Consider the following 19,550-nt stretch of genomic DNA (forward strand, 5'->3'; position numbering starts at 1 on the left):
GCATTTTTATTCAAAAAAAATTTTCAAAACCCTTTATTTTGGGCCACTCAGGCTTCTGGCCACCTCAGTGCCACCCTACAGCCACCAAAGCACCGCCTGCTCTCGGTCGGTGCTTAGCTGCAGCAGGTGAACCACCTACAAGCAGCCCCACCCGGTGCTCAACCCTGCCACCACCGACGGGCCACCCACCATCTGCCAGTGTCGATAGTGCCACTGGCATTCATCACCCCGACCTCGCATCTATCAACGGTGTAGTTGCCTACAAAAATCGGTGAAAATGTCACATCTCGATGATGTGATGTCACTTTTACGAAGTCTGACGTCAGCATTTTCTAGCATGACCTCATTTTTAGGCATAGTGATGTCACCCAATCCTCAGCCTCACTAATGTCATTTCCCAGCGATGTGACGTGGTCTCATGCTATGAGTTCTTCATTTTGGGTTGAGGCTATCAATTATGCCAACTATATTCAGAATCAGATGCCTCATAAGGCATTGTGACACATGACTCCTGAGGAGGCTTGGACTCATGTCAAGCCTGATGTTTCTACTTTCTGCATTTTTGTTAGTGAGGCTTGGGCATTTATTCCAGATGCTCAGCAAAAAGCCATGGAGAAGAAGAGCCAACCATTCATATTTGTTGGCTCCTATGAAGATGTGAAAGTGTATAGGTTGTTTGATCCCGATTCCAGAGATGTCTTGTTTCAGCAAGATGTTCAATTTGATGAGTGTTATCCTTCTATGGATCCTCCATCTTCTCCTTCTTCACTACCCAGTACTTCATCTACTCCTCTACAAGATTATGCCTCCTCTGAGGAAGATCTTGAGATTGATCCCCCTCTGCCTCCTCCACCAAATGTTTTGTGAGTGCCCAAGTGGGCTCGTGATACTGTTGATGTAGCTAGACCTCTGGCAGGTGATCCTACAGATGTTCATCATACTCATTCTCAAACTGTAGGAAGTGGCCTTTTGAGTCATGCCATTTCTGATGATCCTCAAAAAATTTCATAGGCAACAGGACACTCAGAGTGGGATAGGGCTATGGATGAGTAGTACTCTTCTTTGATGAAGAACCACACATGGGATCAATGTCCTCTTCCGAAAGGAATAAAGTTGGTTCGATGCTGTTGGGTGTACCGTACCAAGTATGCTACAGATGGTTCTATTGATACGTACAAGGCACATCTTGTTGCAAAGGGTTTCACATAGGTTGAGGGTATTGATTACTCTAAAACCTTTGCCCCTATTTCCAAGATGAACTCTATTTGCCTTGTACTCTCTCTAGCAGCTTCATAAAGATGGACAGTTTTTCAGATGGACATGAAGAGTGCCTTTTTGCATGGAGACCTACATGAGGAGATCTATATCGAGCAGACTCATGGTTTTGTGCAAGACTCTTCATTAGTATGTCGGCTTTGGAGGTCTTTATATGGTCTCAAATAGGCCCCTAGGGCTTGGTATGAGAAAATGGATTCCTTCTTGCTTGCTTCCCACTTCACACAGTGTCATTCTGATCCTACAGTTTACATTCAACATCATGGGGCTGACTTATTAATACTTTTGCTTTATGTTGATGACCTCATCATCACAAGAAGCTCAATCTCCATGATACAGGGTGTTCAAAAAGCATTGAGAGAGTAGTTTGAGATGATAGATCTTGGCCTTCTGCACTATTTTTTGGGCCTACAGATTGTTCAATCTTCAGACGGGATAGCCATACTCCAGCAAAAGTATGCTCATGATATGCTTCAGAGATTCAGCATGCTTGATTGCAAGCCCACCCCTACACCTTTTTAGTCAAGTGTTGTTTTATCTACCACTTGCTCTACTCCTACAATGGATTCCACTCTATACAGATAGCTTGTGGGTAGTTTGTTGTACCTAACACACACACACGTCCTGATATTTCCTTTGTAGTTAGACTTGTCTCTCGATTCTCTCATGATCCTCATGAGAGTCATTGGCAAGCATCCAAACATATCTTAAGGTATATTAGAGGTACAACATGTTATGGCATTCACTACACATTAGGGGATCCTCACATTGTTGGTTTCATAGATTCAGATTGGCCTGGTGACATTGATGATCGCAAGTCTACTTCTGGTTTTGTATTTTGTCTTGGTTTTGGTCCTATCACATGGTCTTGCAAAAAGTAGAATGCTAATGTATTATCATCTACAGAGGTAGAATATAGGGCAACTGTATTATCTAGTCAGGAGGTTTTGTGGCTTCGACAGTTGATGATAGAGTTTGGATTTCCTCCTGATAGTCCCACCTTTCTATCGTGTGATAGTCAGAGTGCCATACACATTTCATGCAACCCTGTTGAGCATCAATGGACCAAGCACATTGAGCTTCAAATGCACTTCATCAAGCATCTCATTTAGGATGGTGCCTTGAGCTTGGAGTATATTCCTATTGCTGAGCAGGTTGCAAACATCTTCACTAAACCTTTTGCATCCCCACGGTATCTTCAGCTACGTTCTATGCTTGGGGTGAAGGAAGTTGTCCTTGGGGGGTCTCAATGATGAGTCCTTCCTTCCTTCTTTTTTCTTCTATCTCTTTTTGGAGTAGAGTTTTTCCCACTGGGTTTTCTCTATTTCTCCATTTCATAGAGATTTAGTTGTTATTGGATACCTCATCAAGCCTTGTTGCTAGGACCCAAGTTTACTTTAAGCTTTGCTTTGTAGTTTCCTTTCTCTTTTTGCATTGTTTGTAGCTGCATTGTTTCTCATCTTAAGGGGGGGTGTTAGAGTAAATCATTGATTTAATTTAATTTATTAAATTCTCTTTACTCCCTTCTTAAGATTTTACTTTATGCACCTTTTGCATCTCTATTTAATAATTATTTAGTAATTATTAAATAGCTTTTCCTTTTTAGGTTACCCTTTTTCGGGTTTTGATCTCCTTTTCTAAGGATGGGTCTCCTTTTTATTATCTAATCTTTTTCATTTCTAAAAATACATTAGCACATTTTTCAGAGCAAAACCCTTTGCCTCCTCTTGTCTTTTTCTTTTGTGACAGGTTTTTGCATGTAGGTATTCGAAGGCTTTGTGGATTTGTGTTGATCAAATCCTTCACTTTATGCCCCACACTACTCTTGGTTCCCAACCCATGCTTGAGGGCATGGGTTTGAACAAGGAAATTCATGATGCTCCCAGAAAGGAGATATGCAAATTTTGGTACTTTTGCAACATTCCATTTATTGTGGCCAGGTAATTGATTCTTTTTTCTTTGTTTTCTTTAAAGTTAAAATTAAAAGTAAAAGTAAAACTTTAATTATATCTACTTGTTTTATAATTTGAGCCTTTGACATCTAAATTTGTATTTGTGACAGGGCTCCTTATTGGTAGAACATGATAGATGCAGTTGCTATTTTTTGTCTGGGGTTTAAAGCCCCAATTGAGGTTGAGTTGAGTGGATACCTCTTGGATGAGATCGTAGAGGACATGTCGGTTGAGCTTGAGGAGAACCGAAAGGAGTGGATTGCAAAGGGTTGCACCATCATGACTAATGGTTGGACAGATAGGAGGAATAGAACACTCCTCAATTTTCTTGTATCTTGTGGAGGTAATTGATCATTCTACTTTCCTACATACATAATTGTAAGTTTTGATTTGTTGAATGCTAATTTGTTGATGATCCATTTGATATTATAATTCATTATTTTGTTACTTGTAGGATATACCATGTTCATCAAATCCATTGACGCTTCCACACATGTAAAAAATGCTGCATACTTATGTGAGGCTATTGAGGAAGTCATAGGCAGAGGTGGGGGAACAAAATGTGATTCAGGTGGTGATGGATAATGCAACAAATTATGTTGCTGTTGGTAAACTTTTAACTTTTCAAGTTTTGAAAATAAATTTATTTGAAATTTGAAATTTGAATTTCTAATTGACTTAAAATTGTTGTAGGTAAACTTTTGATGGAGAGGCACCCTACCATATTTTGATCCCCTTGTGTGGCACACTACATTGACCTCATGTTGGAGGAAATTGGCAAACTTGAGTTTTTCAAGTCATGTGTGGAAAGGGAAAAAAACATATGCAAGTTCATTTATAATCATTCATTTTCCTTAGCACAATGAGGAATTACACAGGAGGCAAGGAGTTAGCTCGCCCAAGTATCATGAGATTTGCCTCAAATTTCATCACCCTATAGTCCTTGTTGACATTAAGGGATGAATTGAGGAGCATGTTTGTTGGGTGGGAGTGGATTTCCTCTTCTTATGCTATGACCACTATAGGGATAGATGTGGAAAATTGCATATTTGATGAGGATGGTTTTTGGAAACCCACTAGAGAAATCCTTAAAGTAAATTTATTGCAATTTAATATTTAGTATTTTACTTTTACTTTAAGTTATATTATTTTATATTTAAGTTTTGACTCAATTTTTTTGTTTTACTTTATATGTAGGTCACTGAGCCCCTTGTAGCTTTGCTATGAACTATTGATGGGGAGAAGCCCTCTATGGGCTACATTTATGAGGGCATGGATAGGGCCAAGGAGGCCATCAGAGCCCAATATGTAGGAGTGCAGGAGAGGTATGGCCCTATTTGGGACATCATCGATAGGAGATGGCAGAATCAACTCCATCAACCCATCCATGCAGTAGCTTACTATCTAAATTCGGCATTTTGTTTTCGTCCCAAGTTCAAGGAAAATGTGGAGGTTCTCATTGGCTTATACACAATGATTTAGAGGTTGAGTAGAGATGAAGATAGCACTACTGCAATTGTTGAGCTAGACTAGTTCAACAATAAAGAGGGGCCACTTTTCTCTGGCAGGATGGCCATAAATGCTTAGACAACACTACAGCTAGGTAAAAATTAAATAATATATTCAATGTTTATGAATCTAGATTCTAAACTTAAAGTTGATTATATAATGCATTAATTTTAGAGTTGTAATTTGTAAATGAGACTAATTGTTTTTGTTTTCATTATTTTAGATAGATGGTGGCAAATGTTTGGGACCACAACCCCAAACCTTCAAAAAATTGCCATCCGTATTCTGAGTCAGTCAAGTAGCACTTCTAGATGTGAGCATAGTTGGTCCATGTTCGAGCACATCCACTCAAAGAGGAGAAATAGGTTGATAGTGCAGAGGTTGAATGATCTTATCTTTTTTCATTAAAACCTTCGTCTTAGGATCAGATAGATTTTGGGCACTGACTCCTCTCCAATCATTCTAGAGGAGATTGATCCAGAATCAAAGTGGATCACAGAGACTATGGAACCAGTCTTCACTGAGGAATACCATGCATGGGTTGACCAGGTGGATGTAGAGGCTGAGGCTATGGCTAGGTCAGAGGAGGTAGCTAGAGTACATTTAGGCATTGGTAGATGCACATGTGCATGCACAAATGTAGGCCCTAGCGATGTTGTTTAAGAGCCCATTGCCCATGTAGGGGACATGGCTCAACAGTCCTCTAGGACCTACCTTAGACACCTTTCTCATAGGCACACTGGATACTCAGAGGCTAAGGTTGAGGTTACAACAGAGCTAGAGGATGATGAGGCTTGAGTTAGAGCCTTGTTTTTATATTTTGTTTACACTGTATAGATATTGATAGTGATACTGAATCACTGATAGACATACGTTACAAACTTTCATGGATCTTCATCTTAGATTTATACATAAATTTATGATTTGATGTCTTATAGATCTTCATAATTTCATCTTACATACATTCTATGATTTGAATCATTATGATCATTTGCTTTTTATTTACTTCAGCTAGCGAACAATTTACATTTTAGTACATAATGATAAGTTGAAATAACATAGTTATGTATGTGATGGATTTTATGTTTCATGTTTATGTATGTTAAGTTTTAACTTCTATTTGATGATGTTATAGTGTGTTTAAGTTATATTCAATAAAGGGTGCATGAAATAAGTCTTAAATTGTTAAAATCTCTACATTTAAAGGGTTTTTGCCGATTCATCGGCAATTCACCCCCGATTCATGATTCCAATTCTTGTTACATTGGTCCTATATAACTGCAATAAATGACTCTAAAACATGAGATTTCTTAGTAATTATATAGAATACATATATAGTACATGCTTCAGTCTCCAAAATTAGTTTAGTGTCCTTGCTTAATCCTTTGTTTCTACAATTTGAAAAAGTACAAGCATCCATACTACTGAAAGTAGTTGAGATAATTTTTCAACAAGGTAATTAAAGAAATGGACAATGTTTCTCTTGCACCCTATACAAAATTTGAAGGCAGAAATAATCTACTTTCTATTACTGAGAAGTAATTGGTTAAAAAAATTAATGCATCAACAGATGATCCAAACAATCATTATAAAGAATATACAAATGCATAAAAAAGAACGTTTCTAACAAGAAACTGAAGATCATAGAAATGATCTTATCTATTTACTTTCTTTTTGTGGAAAGCTAAATGGCTATTTTATATGATGGTTGTTAGATAGTACTTTAGTTCTCATGTTCTTATGCTATCCATTGCTTCACTAGCAAATATTTTCTTTGTATTTCCAGTCTTAAGCACATTTTTTGACATTCATTATTTTTCAACTGTGTTTGTATCCAGGGTCTTGACCAAATTTGGCCAAGTCTTCTATAGACACAAAAATCATTTATTCATTCTCCACAATAGCAATACAACCAAATTCAAATGCTGGCTCCACAATAACAACAACTGTTAATGCAAGCACAAGCACAAGGAAATTTGACATCACCTTCAGGTTCAGATGTTAATGATGTGGAAAGTAGAAGACTTCAGATGCTTCTAAGTAGTAGCAATCCTATTGCTGGCAAGGATGGTCAACCAAATGTTGTTGGTGATATGACCCAAAATGCTAGATCTCCATTGTAGCCTACACAACTTTCTCCATTTACATCTACTCTCATCCTTTACTTGTTTTAAGTAATGAGCATAGATGGTGTTGGTCGTTATCTTTCAGTGATTAAACACTATGTATTATGTTATGAGGAAAATATTTGCTACTAAATTATGCTTGTATTTACCTAAATTGACAAGCAAGCATACCCTTAGGACATCATGATAATTTTCTAGTGGCTATGTCATTCATAGCAAGGCATGGTGGAGATAGGTTCCTTCTTGATACTGTAAGGGCTACATATTCTACTCTTCAGCAACAAGTAGAGACTAGCTCAAGTACATAGACAACTAATTCAATGAGTGGAAAAATAGAAGCCATAGAGATTGATAAAGAAAAGGTATGATTGGAGGGGCCCATTTTGTTACAATTAAGACAAATTCAGAAGAGAAAAATAAACAAAGACTAGTCAGTATTTTTAGAATAAAATAAAATATAAGTCAATTATAAGATATCCATGAAGGTTGTATATGTTGGGTACTACTCTTACCTCATAAAAACATTACACCATGTAGTAACTCAATTGTAATCATAACTTTACATTATCTTAAGGTAATTTTTTCCATTTTCCTAAGCTAATTGTCTCTTCATTAACTTTTATTTCTTTTAGTTTTTTGATTAAATGCACCTATTGTGTGGGGTACTTGCACCTTTGTAATTTTTGCACATTGTTCAACTCATACCATGTTAGATTTCTAGACAATTGTTTTCTTATAAGCTATATCATTTCAATTTCAATCAACTTTTAAATATTGCTTGAGAACTTTGATCTTTGATTCATGTTTGAGCTTTAGTTGCTCTACATGAACTATTTCTAGTCTTTATTTAAGTTGTCTTTTTAATTTGCACAATAGCCTAGGATGTATTGTATATCAAATTGATTTGTTAACTTTTTATTTATACCTTTCATCATCTATCTCTTTTAAGTTTTGGTATCTGTTAATTTGTAGTTCTGCCATACATAATTGACTCGATTGTTTTTGTGGTGGCTAGTATTAGTGAAGTTTATATGTTTTCAAAAATCTTCTGACATAGTGATATTCTCTTGAATGATTCTCATTGTGATTCACTTATGCATTGATTAGGTCTAACTTGTAAGTTGTCAAGTTGTTGTTTTTTATTTCTCGTTAACTCTTTCATATTTTCTTGAAATATTTTTGTTTTGTTGTGCATGTGTGTTGGGAGCACAAAATTTAGTTAGTTATAAATGACTAGCAAGTTAGATTCAACATTTCCTTTGCTTGATATATTCTATCTCTTAGTATATTGCATCCATTGGTCTATGGTTCTTCACTTAGTTATCAGGAAACTCCAATATAAAAATAGGTACCTCATTCCCATAGTTTCTGAGGACTAGATTTATATGTAGCATAGAGGAAATCTTATTCATGTATTTGTTTAGCATAATTGTAATTTGAAGTGATGTAAACTAAAAAATCAAAGAAACCAAAATAGCACACATACTTGTAAATGCTTGGCCTTAACAAATGGACTTTCCTTAACCTCAACTTAATGTATAAAATTTCCTTTGGCATAGAGTGCAAGAGCATCCATTAATGTTCTTTTGTAGAGCCTCTGCCACATTCCTTCCACAATGTCTCCTCAAAATTGTCAGAAATAGAATGGAGATTACGAAATTCACAAACTGATTTAAATATTTAAATACTCCAATTTATATCAATAACCTCAAATCTACTTTGAATCATTACAGGCTCCTGTAATACATAAAAACCCCAACAAGGAACTGCAAAATCAAAGCATAGAAGAATATAATTCCCTTGCAAAATTCCAGAATGACCTAGAAACATAGTACAAAACTAGAATGAAATAGAAACAATCAAAATGATATGCAGTAATTGCAACTCTTATAGAGCCTCTACCACATTCGATGAGATCACACAAGAGCTTGAGCCCAAATACAAGTTGTATCTATTGAACACAATGGAGGTCGATAATATAGGTGCCCTATCTCAGTTATGGATTGTGGAAGAACATGTCACATAGACAATGGTCTCTAAGGCAAAAAATGACCTATCCCTTAGGCATGAAATATCAAAAACTGAGAGTAGAATTTAGATACTCTTAGTGAATAAGCATTGATTGGTATATCGTCACCTAACTGAATGCCTTGATAATGTAAAATGATTTATGAAAGAATCAGACGTCTCTATTGGTCAAGAAAGAATGTTGCTATAAAACTAAAGCCAAATCTTAGCAATATAAGCCAGCAACCACCACACCATAGTCTGCTATAAAATCTCCAAATGTGGGTTTTTCCACAAGGGATCACTCATTTGATACAACTTTACTTAATGGAGCTAATAATTTAGTGTCTAGTTACAATAAAAGGGATTTTTGTTTCATTTATATTTCAGTACACATTGCTAGCCTTCTAACACATGACTATTTTCCTTCTCACCTTCATGATGCATCAGACTATAATCTGAAATGTTCTTGCATTCTGAAGAATTCATTACAATCTCATTTATATAATCCATGAAAACCTATTCCACCTAATCTAAAATCTAGGTTTAATGGAAATAATAGTTATAAACACAGATATATGTCAGTTGCTTGATCAACCCCATGGCTGATAGGTCTTTAAATTTTACCAATTAATGGTGAATTAAAGCAATAGGACCTTTCAAAGCTAAATTATATTGATGAATACAATTGGAATTCCTTTCTCAAGGAATCTATGCCAACTATAAGCCCCAGTGGCTAATGGTACCTAGATTAGAGTGCCCTACAAATTGGCTGAAGATTCCAAATTAGGTTCTGTGAACTCAAATTTTTGTTTCAATTTTTTTCTTATTTCCCTTAAGATGGGATACTTCTACAGATCTAGTTTTTCCCTATTATTTCTTTAAGATTGCACTGCCATTGATATTATTTTAAATTGTTTCTAAAGACTATGGACTATGGACCGTGGAAGAATATGTCCAATAGAGAATAGATCCAAACTAAAGTCATACAAAATAACAAGCTACAAATCCTCCAATAAACAATTAACCCAAACCAAACAATTGAACTGTCAGCTTTTATTATTATTATCAGTCCTAGATCTTATATCTAGGTTGATTATTGATTTAATTTATTTGTTTATTTTATTGGTCTAGATTGTTTCTATGAGGCAACATTTCCCCTTCCTAGTCATACTGGCTTTTCTAATTTTAACTAGTATACTTCAGCAGTTGAACTGTCAAAGGAAACACATATGCTCATGTGTTAGTTTTCTGATCAAGCAGCTCCTAATTTCTACTCCCTCCCTATTTTCATTTGCTAAAAAACAATTGTTCCACAAAAAAAAAAAGATTTTTATATTAGTCATGTAAAGATAATTTACAACAAGAATTGGAGTTGGGTTTTGAGCATGCAAGAAAGATAGGTGCAGGGGAAGAATGGATGGACCTCATAGCATTCTCCTTTTTGAGTGAGATCATCTTATCGAAGCATTCCTTAAGCAACAGGAATGTAACAATGAATATTGAATCATTAAATCATGTAATTTAGCCTATCTTGTATTGAAACAAATTGTGATTAGAGAATGGTTGTCTAAATTTTATGTGAGCACCAAAGTCCATTTGCCATTTTTCCACACGAAATAAAGTGAATAAAGAAAAACTTCAGAGCACATGAAATTGAAAAAACCACAGGCCCTAAATTGGCCAAATGATAGAGGAGAATCCAAAGAAGACAACAAAAAGACCTAGCTATAAAAACCTAGTGTTGAATATGTGGGACTCCATTGACATGTTTAAAGAATGGAATTTTGAATAATCAACATTTTGTTTATTATTAAAACTAGATATAAAGACCACGTCCTTCTCCAGATTCAAAGTAGCATTCTCAATACTATGCACATGCATAATCCAGCAGGCCCTAAGATCTAATAATCATACAATTCTGCAAGAAATGCTTCACAGACAAGCTTACAAGATATGATGAAAATTGAACCCAAATTAAAAACCACACCTAGCAGAGTAAAAACCATGCCCACCACAAAGCTCTGTGAACTTCAAATCACCAAAGTAAAAACCATGCCTTGAACTTCAATTGACCGCTAGGAAAACCCTTGACTCTCTCGACGACAATTACAGCTCCTATGCGTGCATGTTAAAGAATAGAATGAAATGGGTTGAAATCACCCTTTTTACATGTTAAGCTTGTGTTGGTTGAAATTTTGACCAACACCGGCATGGATTTAAAAAAATACATATTTTTCCTTTCCCTATTCCAACCAATCTAAAAAAAATTAATAGATGGTCAAAAATTTTGGTCTAAAAATGGGGTCAAATGTATAAGTTCCATTCAAAAACTCTATATTAATTATGAAATCCTCCAACCTACCCAAAATAATTTTTAGATCATTGTAAATTATTGGTGGATGAATATGAGGGAGGAACAAAAATTAGGGGTACAATTTTTGACATGGGGTAAATAATCTACTAAGAGATTGGAAGAGAGGCAATCTCATTCCTTCAAATTATCAGTGATCCTTGTGGAGTTGATCCTTGTGGAGAAGGGAAACAAGGTAATTTGCATATTTTCCAAATGATTTACTGCTTTATCAGACTCCCAATTCCAGTGAAGAGAAGTAATATCTTCAAAACATTTACCCACATGACAAGCCTTAGACATGATACCATGTAACTTCCAATCTTATAGCCTAACTATATTTCCATCTTAAGAACCTCTAACACCACTCGTAGCTCCCCTTCATTGTTGGACCTAGTCCCAAGGAAGAAAGAACTACCTTTGGCATACTGCATTTAGCACAATAAAACAAAAGCTCCATCCAAACAAACAAAGGTTTTGCTGCATCAAAATTTGACTTCAGTAACTCTCCAAAGATAGCCTCTAGGATGTCCCTAATCATTTAATTCAATGTTTTAATACCTCATTAATGGGTATATTAAGACACTAAAAGTAAATTGAGTAATACTCTATAAAGCATCCTAACTATTCACAACTCTATTTTGATGTGTATGAAGCACATGCCATCAAAAAGATCTAAATGATTGTTGACTAGGGCATAGACTTATTTAAGGTAGTTCTCAAAAATATTAACACCTAAGGCTTTCTTACTATGCAATTATATCCAATGAATACAAAATTATTATTTTCTTTTGTAAATGCAATACTTTAGGTTGGACAAGTAAGATGGAAGTTTTATACCAATAGCTTTGTATCAAATCAATTTTAAACTACCCTCTAAAATGTAAAATATGGAGAAAACAAATCACAAAATAAGCATGGCTCAGTTAGATTAAATCGTGATCCTGCACCACTGTAATATTATGGTGTCTTGAAGAAAATATAACTAATATTGCTCATATTAAAATGGCTTTCATAGAACATATTAGAGTTCAAGAAAGCAAGATATTGGGTGGCTGGTATCTCATATGGAGGACACTATAGTTGTCTATATGAGAACTTTGTTTCACTATATCCCATTAGCTGTTGGTTTCAGGATGGAGGGAGCTCAATATCATTGTAGTAAATATTACAAAGTTTAAGAAGACAATATATTAGGTTGCCAGTTCATGTTAATGGAGGCTACTATAATATATCAAATCTATTAAGTATTGATTCCAGCATGGAGAGTTATTCATATTAATAGAACTAAAGAGGAGATAATATTAAGTTGTAGATATTGATTTCATCAAATCCTACTAGATATTTGATTTCAAGGTGGAAGACAACTTATGCAAAAGAAAATTACATATTATAACTTTACTTCACCTTACCCCCTAAGTATAGATTTTAGATAAAAGAAAATGTATTCTTACAAAGTTAAAAATTACCATTAAATCATGTTGCATTTGTGAAAATGATGCTACAACTTCCTTATCAATAGTGGTACCCAAGATGCCAGCATTGTTCACCTACAATAAATCATTTGACAAGGTCAACTAAAATTGTGTTTTGAGCATGTTTGTGCTACTAATTTACTAAACATATGTAATAGGCCACCCTATTTGACACTGTGTGATACCAAGTTCTTTTGAGAGGATACGTGATCTAATGGGATATAGGATAGATTAAGGGAAACATGCACAAACTAGTAGATCTAAAAACAAATACAACCATGAAAACACTTAAAGGAAATATTTTCAAACAACATGACCCATTTCTTCATTCATTCAAATGTAAATCTTTTGTACAACAACCAAACATCTCTCAACTCAAAATAGAACAGTATAACAGTTCTCAGAGTTATTTAAATGACTAACAGAGTCTGACCTATACTTTCTATGCATGTTCATTCAACACTTCCCAACCCAGACCAACATCTTTTACTACTCCCAGTGATGTAGATAAATTGGCAGTCATTAAATGTCAGTGCCAAGGTAATGTCATAATGTCATCTTTCTTTCTCCCAAAAAACAACCTCTTTTCTGACTATATTCACCTAGACTATAACCTCCTTGACTTCTTGAATGCCCACATTCCACATAGAGTAAATCTGACTTTATTTCCCCCTTTTTTCCCAAATTGATACAATATATGGATGTATAACTCTACCGGTTGGTGCCAATACATTAAGTGTGTTAAATTTATAAATGTATAAATTAAAAATTAACTAAATGCCAAGGGGAAACATTTAGTTAACCAATTTTTAAAAAATAAATGGTAGAACTTAAGGGAGGGACATTACAACCTATAGAATGGTAGAAAACACAGAAGATAGATATGTATTCAATGTTATAGAGCAATGGAAGATAGATACGTACTCAATGCTATAGAATAGTGGAAAAAATGGATGTATCCAATCAAGAAGAAGGACTTACTTGCTGTCAGAAAGATCAAGTTTCCTTCTTCTACTGGCTTTTTTTGAACCTAAAACTAGAGCCTAGCCAATATACAACTTACAAGCTTTAGTAATACATTCAGGAGACCACTGAAATTAACATTTGTAATTATCCTCTCTCATTTGTGTCCAAGGATTGAAAAGAATCCGAGTAGAGTACTACTAGTTATATTATCCAAATTAAAGGAGAATATGGATTACCTCAAGAAATTGAGCACCAATAGCTTTGACAGCTACACTTATAGCTTTAGAAGTGTCTCCATCAACTGTAGAGACATCAACATAATGTGACAAGATTTTTCCCTAATCCCTGCAAATCACTCTTGTCCAGCTTGTAGGTAGACCAACACACAAAATGAGCTCCCTGTGAACACCCACAACATCCAGAGCATCTAGCTTGTGGAATCATGATCATCAGTAACTGCATCATGATATGCTATGAAGGAATTCAAGTGTAGAGATTGTAAATATTTTAGGAAAAATCAAGGAAACCCTTACACCATGCTCTAGGTCTAGCTCCTTCCCCTTCTTGTGCACTCAATGAAACATTAATGAAATTGAAAATGATTTTTGATTTTGAAGTTAAGCCTGTGTTGGTCAAAATTTAGACCAACACAGGCTTAGATTTAAGAAAAATGAAAATTTTCCTTCTATAATCTGACCAATCTTTATCTTTTTAATTAATGGTCAAAAATTTAGGTAGAAAAATGAGGTCAAATGTAGTAGTGTATACTCATTCTACCCTATCTTTGGTATTATCAATAAAATTCCTCCTTGGATGTCCATAAAGAGGGAGCACATAATGTTGGAAATGATTGTACTGAGTACTTCTCCATTTAATTGTTATCTAAATTAATTTATAAACAACAAATCAAAATGGTCATGATAATTATGTTTTTTTTATGTTCATTCAACTAGGTAAGTAATGTATGTATTGAGCCCTTGATTGATGAGTTGTTGGAGTTATGAAATGGGGTCACTATGTATGACATCTCTAGATCAATTGGTGAAAAGTAATTTTAATTACATGTAATGCTTATAGGGATAATTCATGATGCCCCTAGACTAACACATTTTTGTGGTATGTAATAGTGCTAATGCATTTTCATTGTATGTTTAAGTTGTGTGTGATAATTATAAATATGAATCTTACAATACACATGTCATCCAATTATACATGATCTTGTAGGTCTTCAAACAAAGGTAAAATTTTCCTATCCAATTTGTGGTCCAAAGATGAAATCTTGTCATTCAAAATATTTAGGAAAGCATGTGCTCAATGAGTATAGAGACTTTCTCCAAAAAAATCACAAGTATCAAATTGCCAAAAAATGTCTTTTCAATGGGAAAGAAGAGACAACATCAAATCCATGAAGAATGGCAACTCACAAGTGGAAGTTGGAATACAATAGAATGAATCATCGAGGTAATTTCATTCCATCTGATGTAGGTTGTTGTATTAAATTTAAATTTGGATACTACCTTTTGTTTACTAATGATATAATTGATGTTCATGAAGGTCGTGAAGGAATCGATGAGAAACTTCCAAAAGGACTTAAAAGCTATCTTAGACAATTTAGTAGGTTGTGATACTATGAGCACCTCCAAATCATGTATTTTTTTGATGCTATGCATATTGGAAAGAATGCAATAGAGACACTATGGGAAATATTAGATGGAAGGCATGAAAAAGAAAAATTGGTCAAAATTTGCAATGACATTGATGAATCCAATCATACATTGAAGATTTTCTTTGAATCAAATAGAAATGAAAACTAGATTAATACAAGTGTCATTCCTTGATTATTAATGTAGCAATAAACTGATGCCATAAAAAAAACTAAATTTCCCATAGGGTTTTTTGTAATCATAAGTCTTCTCATATCAAAGAAAGGTGATTTTGGGTCAGGGTTGAAAACACATGATTGGCATACCTTCGTCAAGGTAAGTCATGTTCTTTTCTATTTACAAAAAAATTGTAAAACATCATGTACTTTTGATTGCTTTATTTTATAATATATTGAAAAGATAATTTTATTAAAACTATATTGTGTTCTACCTCTATCTCTCCCACACAACTTTGACAAAATGAGTGTCAAACACGTTATATATAAAATACATGAGGTTAAAAGAGTTACTAGTTAGATTTATTGTATAGAACTATTATTAGTCTCATTAATATATTTTTGCATGATGAATATCTTCTAGGCAGTTGTCATCTAAAGAAATTGATAAAAATGACATAAGGCAATGGAAGAGAAAAATTCCTTAGCTTTTGTGTAAGATGCAAAAGTGTCTACCTTCAACTTTTTTCAATGCACAAGAACACTACCTCATACATCTAGTTAAGGAGATCAAATAGTGTGGACCTATACCAACTAGGTCAATGTGGATGGCTGAGAGGCACTTGAAATTTTTTAAGGGCTTGATTTGATAGAGAGCATGTCCTAAGGGTTCCATGGTCGAGGGATATATGGTCTACCAAACCATGGTGTACATTAGTAAATATCTTACCTAGTTTGTATCAAAGATCTATGTAGATCACATTTGGGATCCAAATCCATGAACAAATTCAAAGATGAGTACTTGATGAGGAAAGGTAGATTGAGGAAAGTGAGAGGCAATTATAAAATGTTATTGTAGTTAATTAATTCTTATACATAATCAATATAAGTTGTTTCTAACTAGTCTATTTATTTTATACAATTTCTCATGAGTGAGATGCACTTCATTTGTAAATTGAAAATGATCTTGATTGGATGATGGTATGGATTGAATGATTTCAACAAAATGGTCACTCATTAACATGGGAAGATGTTGCTTCATTGGTTAAAGAAGCTCATCCTAATGGAGATTCCAATGATACACAATTGGTAATTGATCTAGAAAATAGTTTAAGAGGTGGAAAGGTACATATAATTTAATCTATCATGACCCATTTGTTTAATCTATCATGAATGCATAATTTTGACATGTTTGAAAAATAATAGGTCAAGCACCATAGAGCTATGTACTAAAATGGTCATAAATTTTTCATAAAAAAGGTGGACAAGACTAAGAGAACTTGTGATTCTAGGATAAGTTTAGTCTACGAGGTCACCAATATTTCATCTATAAATGGCATGCATCCTCAACAATCTGAAAATAGATACTATGGAATTTTGGATGATATAATTGAGTGACTTTAATTCCTTCAAACAAGTTCTATTTAGTGTCAAATGATACTGGCTATGAATGAATCAAAATGATCCTAATAGAATTTCTATTGAACATGATAATAGGTTTATAATGATTAATACAAGGTCATTTGTGTCAATTAGAATTTAGCCTTGTGTTCTTCCAAGCCAATGTGAGAAAGTGTTTTACTTTGGCATTCCACATAAATCGAGTTGTTCATTTGTCATTATACATGATCCAAGAGAAAGATTGGTAAAGTATAATGTGATTGAAGTAGAATATACCAAAGAAGTGGAAGATGAATTAGATGATGATTATGGTGAAGATGAAGAAGGAGATGATGATGGAAATGATGAAAAAGGAGATGATGATGATGATTATGGTGAATATGTTCATGATGGTGGTGGGGGAAAAGATGATGATGATGGTGGTGATGATGGTGATGATGACGATGATGATGAAAATTACCACAATGGTCATAGTGATGATCATGATGTTGATGATGGTCATTTTGATGATTTGGATGATGATAGTGATAATGATTATGCTCATGATGATGAGATAGACAAAGAAGATGATCAATGAAATGATCAATGGAAATGTATTAGGTGTTGATTACTTATCATTTTTTGTCTATAGAGGTAACCAATCAAAAAATATACAATTTTATGCTTTTTTTTATCTATACATATTGTTCATGTTATGTTCTATGTAATTTGTAGCATAAGTATCATGTAATTTGCAACTAACTTAAGGCAAATGATTTACATATGTAGGAAGCTATACCCCTTTAATGAGGATCATACAAAGTGACATGGATCGAGAGGTATAAGCTTATTAGATGCTTTCTTTCTCTTTACATTCAATATTAACTTTAGGAAAACTTCATTAATATTAGCCTCATTTTATAGCAAAATATTTTGCTCCTTCGACTAAATCTCTCATTTCATGGGCTTCAGGTACCACCAAATAGGTATCTATCATATTTGTCTTCCTCAAGTGAGGGAAATACAAGAATATAAGAGGATAGTGAGACATGTGGTAGGTATATGAAAGAGAGACAAACTAGAGGGAAAAATATTAGAGTAAAATTCAATAAACACATACAATTTTTCCTTTCTTAGGGGGGTCATTTTCTTATGATGATGAGATAAAGGGAGACATAAAAGTTCCCTTGAGGTACACACATCTTGAGAAACAATGGGTACCCAAGGAATTACCTCCAATTAACACTAATTTTTGTGTTAATGAGAGGATATACCACATAGCTCCAACATCATTACATGGTTTGGGCCTATTTTCCATGGATGGCATAAAGGTTAGTTATAACAAAGTTGTTGAATTGATGGAGTATGTAGGACTGTGTTACAATTACAAAAACTAGATGTAGATAGTTCAATAAAAAAAAAGTATGCATAGGTATGCACTATCACCAAATTATCTACAATGGAAAGAAAATGATCAAAGTAATAGACTTGATGTGTAAATTGATGGAAGGCCAAACGCAACAAGAAAAATTGCAAGTTTTATAAATCAGTATGCATCCTTGGTCACCTAATATGTGACCCAATTGCATTTTCGAGGCACGTGAGGGAAATCATGTTTTTGTATGTGTAATAAAATCATTAATTTCAGGGGAAGAGTTGCTAATAGATTACAATTTGAGTCACATAGATACAAAGAAAGTCAATATCATGGGAATTGTAAGTAAAATATATGTAATATTTAAACTAGTTACTTCTAATTAGAACTCCAATATACAATATACCATTTTAATAATAAGCTTTTTTGCTAAGCTAACTATTCCTTTCATTATGCTGATGTTTTTATAAATATTCTTTGTCATAGGGTGACATGGCCAATCCATCAGATGATAGAGGTAGGGATGTTACTCCCACCCCTTCTGCAGTGGAGGTAAACCTTATGTATAAAAATTTATGCAATTGCAATTTTACAAAATGTCATATTATTATTTTACTTCCATTAAGGTTTTGGACTTGTTTTCATCATTTTACTAATTTTTTTGTCACAATTTGATTCATAGGGAAAGGCAAAAGAACATACTACACAAGAGTAATTACTTGTTGATATGGTAGCCATAGTTTTATGCAATGATGACATCACATATAGCAATGACCTCATAACCCTATGTAAAAAGACCCTCAAGACAATCAATCTACAAATTCTTAATCTTGTCATGGATCCAAATCCAACAGAAGAGAAACAAGCCACAAGAGATGAATTGTGTCATAGAGCACATTGTCTAGAAGTAAGTAGTAATGAGTCTTTTTCTAGGGCAATATTTCAATAAAGATTTATGTTTTATAATAATTTATGGATCATGAACCACAATATGTATGTTTTGTTACAAGATTTTTCGATACCACACTAAGGTGTTCCACCTGACAAGGGTATGAGTGTAGGTCCTATAGGTATGTGATTTCAATTCTCAATCATCAAAAGGGAAATTATTTTCTTTATGATTATTATTGATAGTTTTATATTATTCTTGTCATGTTTTTGCAATCTAAATTTTAAAAAGACAATGCATTGTGTGTGTGTGTGTGTGTGTGTGTGTGTGTGTGTGTGTGTGTGTGTGTGATTATTTTTTAGGTGTTGATGATTTCCATATGCCTACTTCCATGAGGCTATCCAACACTCTGACATTACCAACT

This window comes from Cupressus sempervirens, chromosome 11, assembly GCF_028749045.1.
Source record: "Cupressus sempervirens isolate cs-2001-9-10 chromosome 11, ASM2874904v1, whole genome shotgun sequence".
NCBI classification, from domain to species: domain Eukaryota; kingdom Viridiplantae; phylum Streptophyta; class Pinopsida; order Cupressales; family Cupressaceae; genus Cupressus; species Cupressus sempervirens.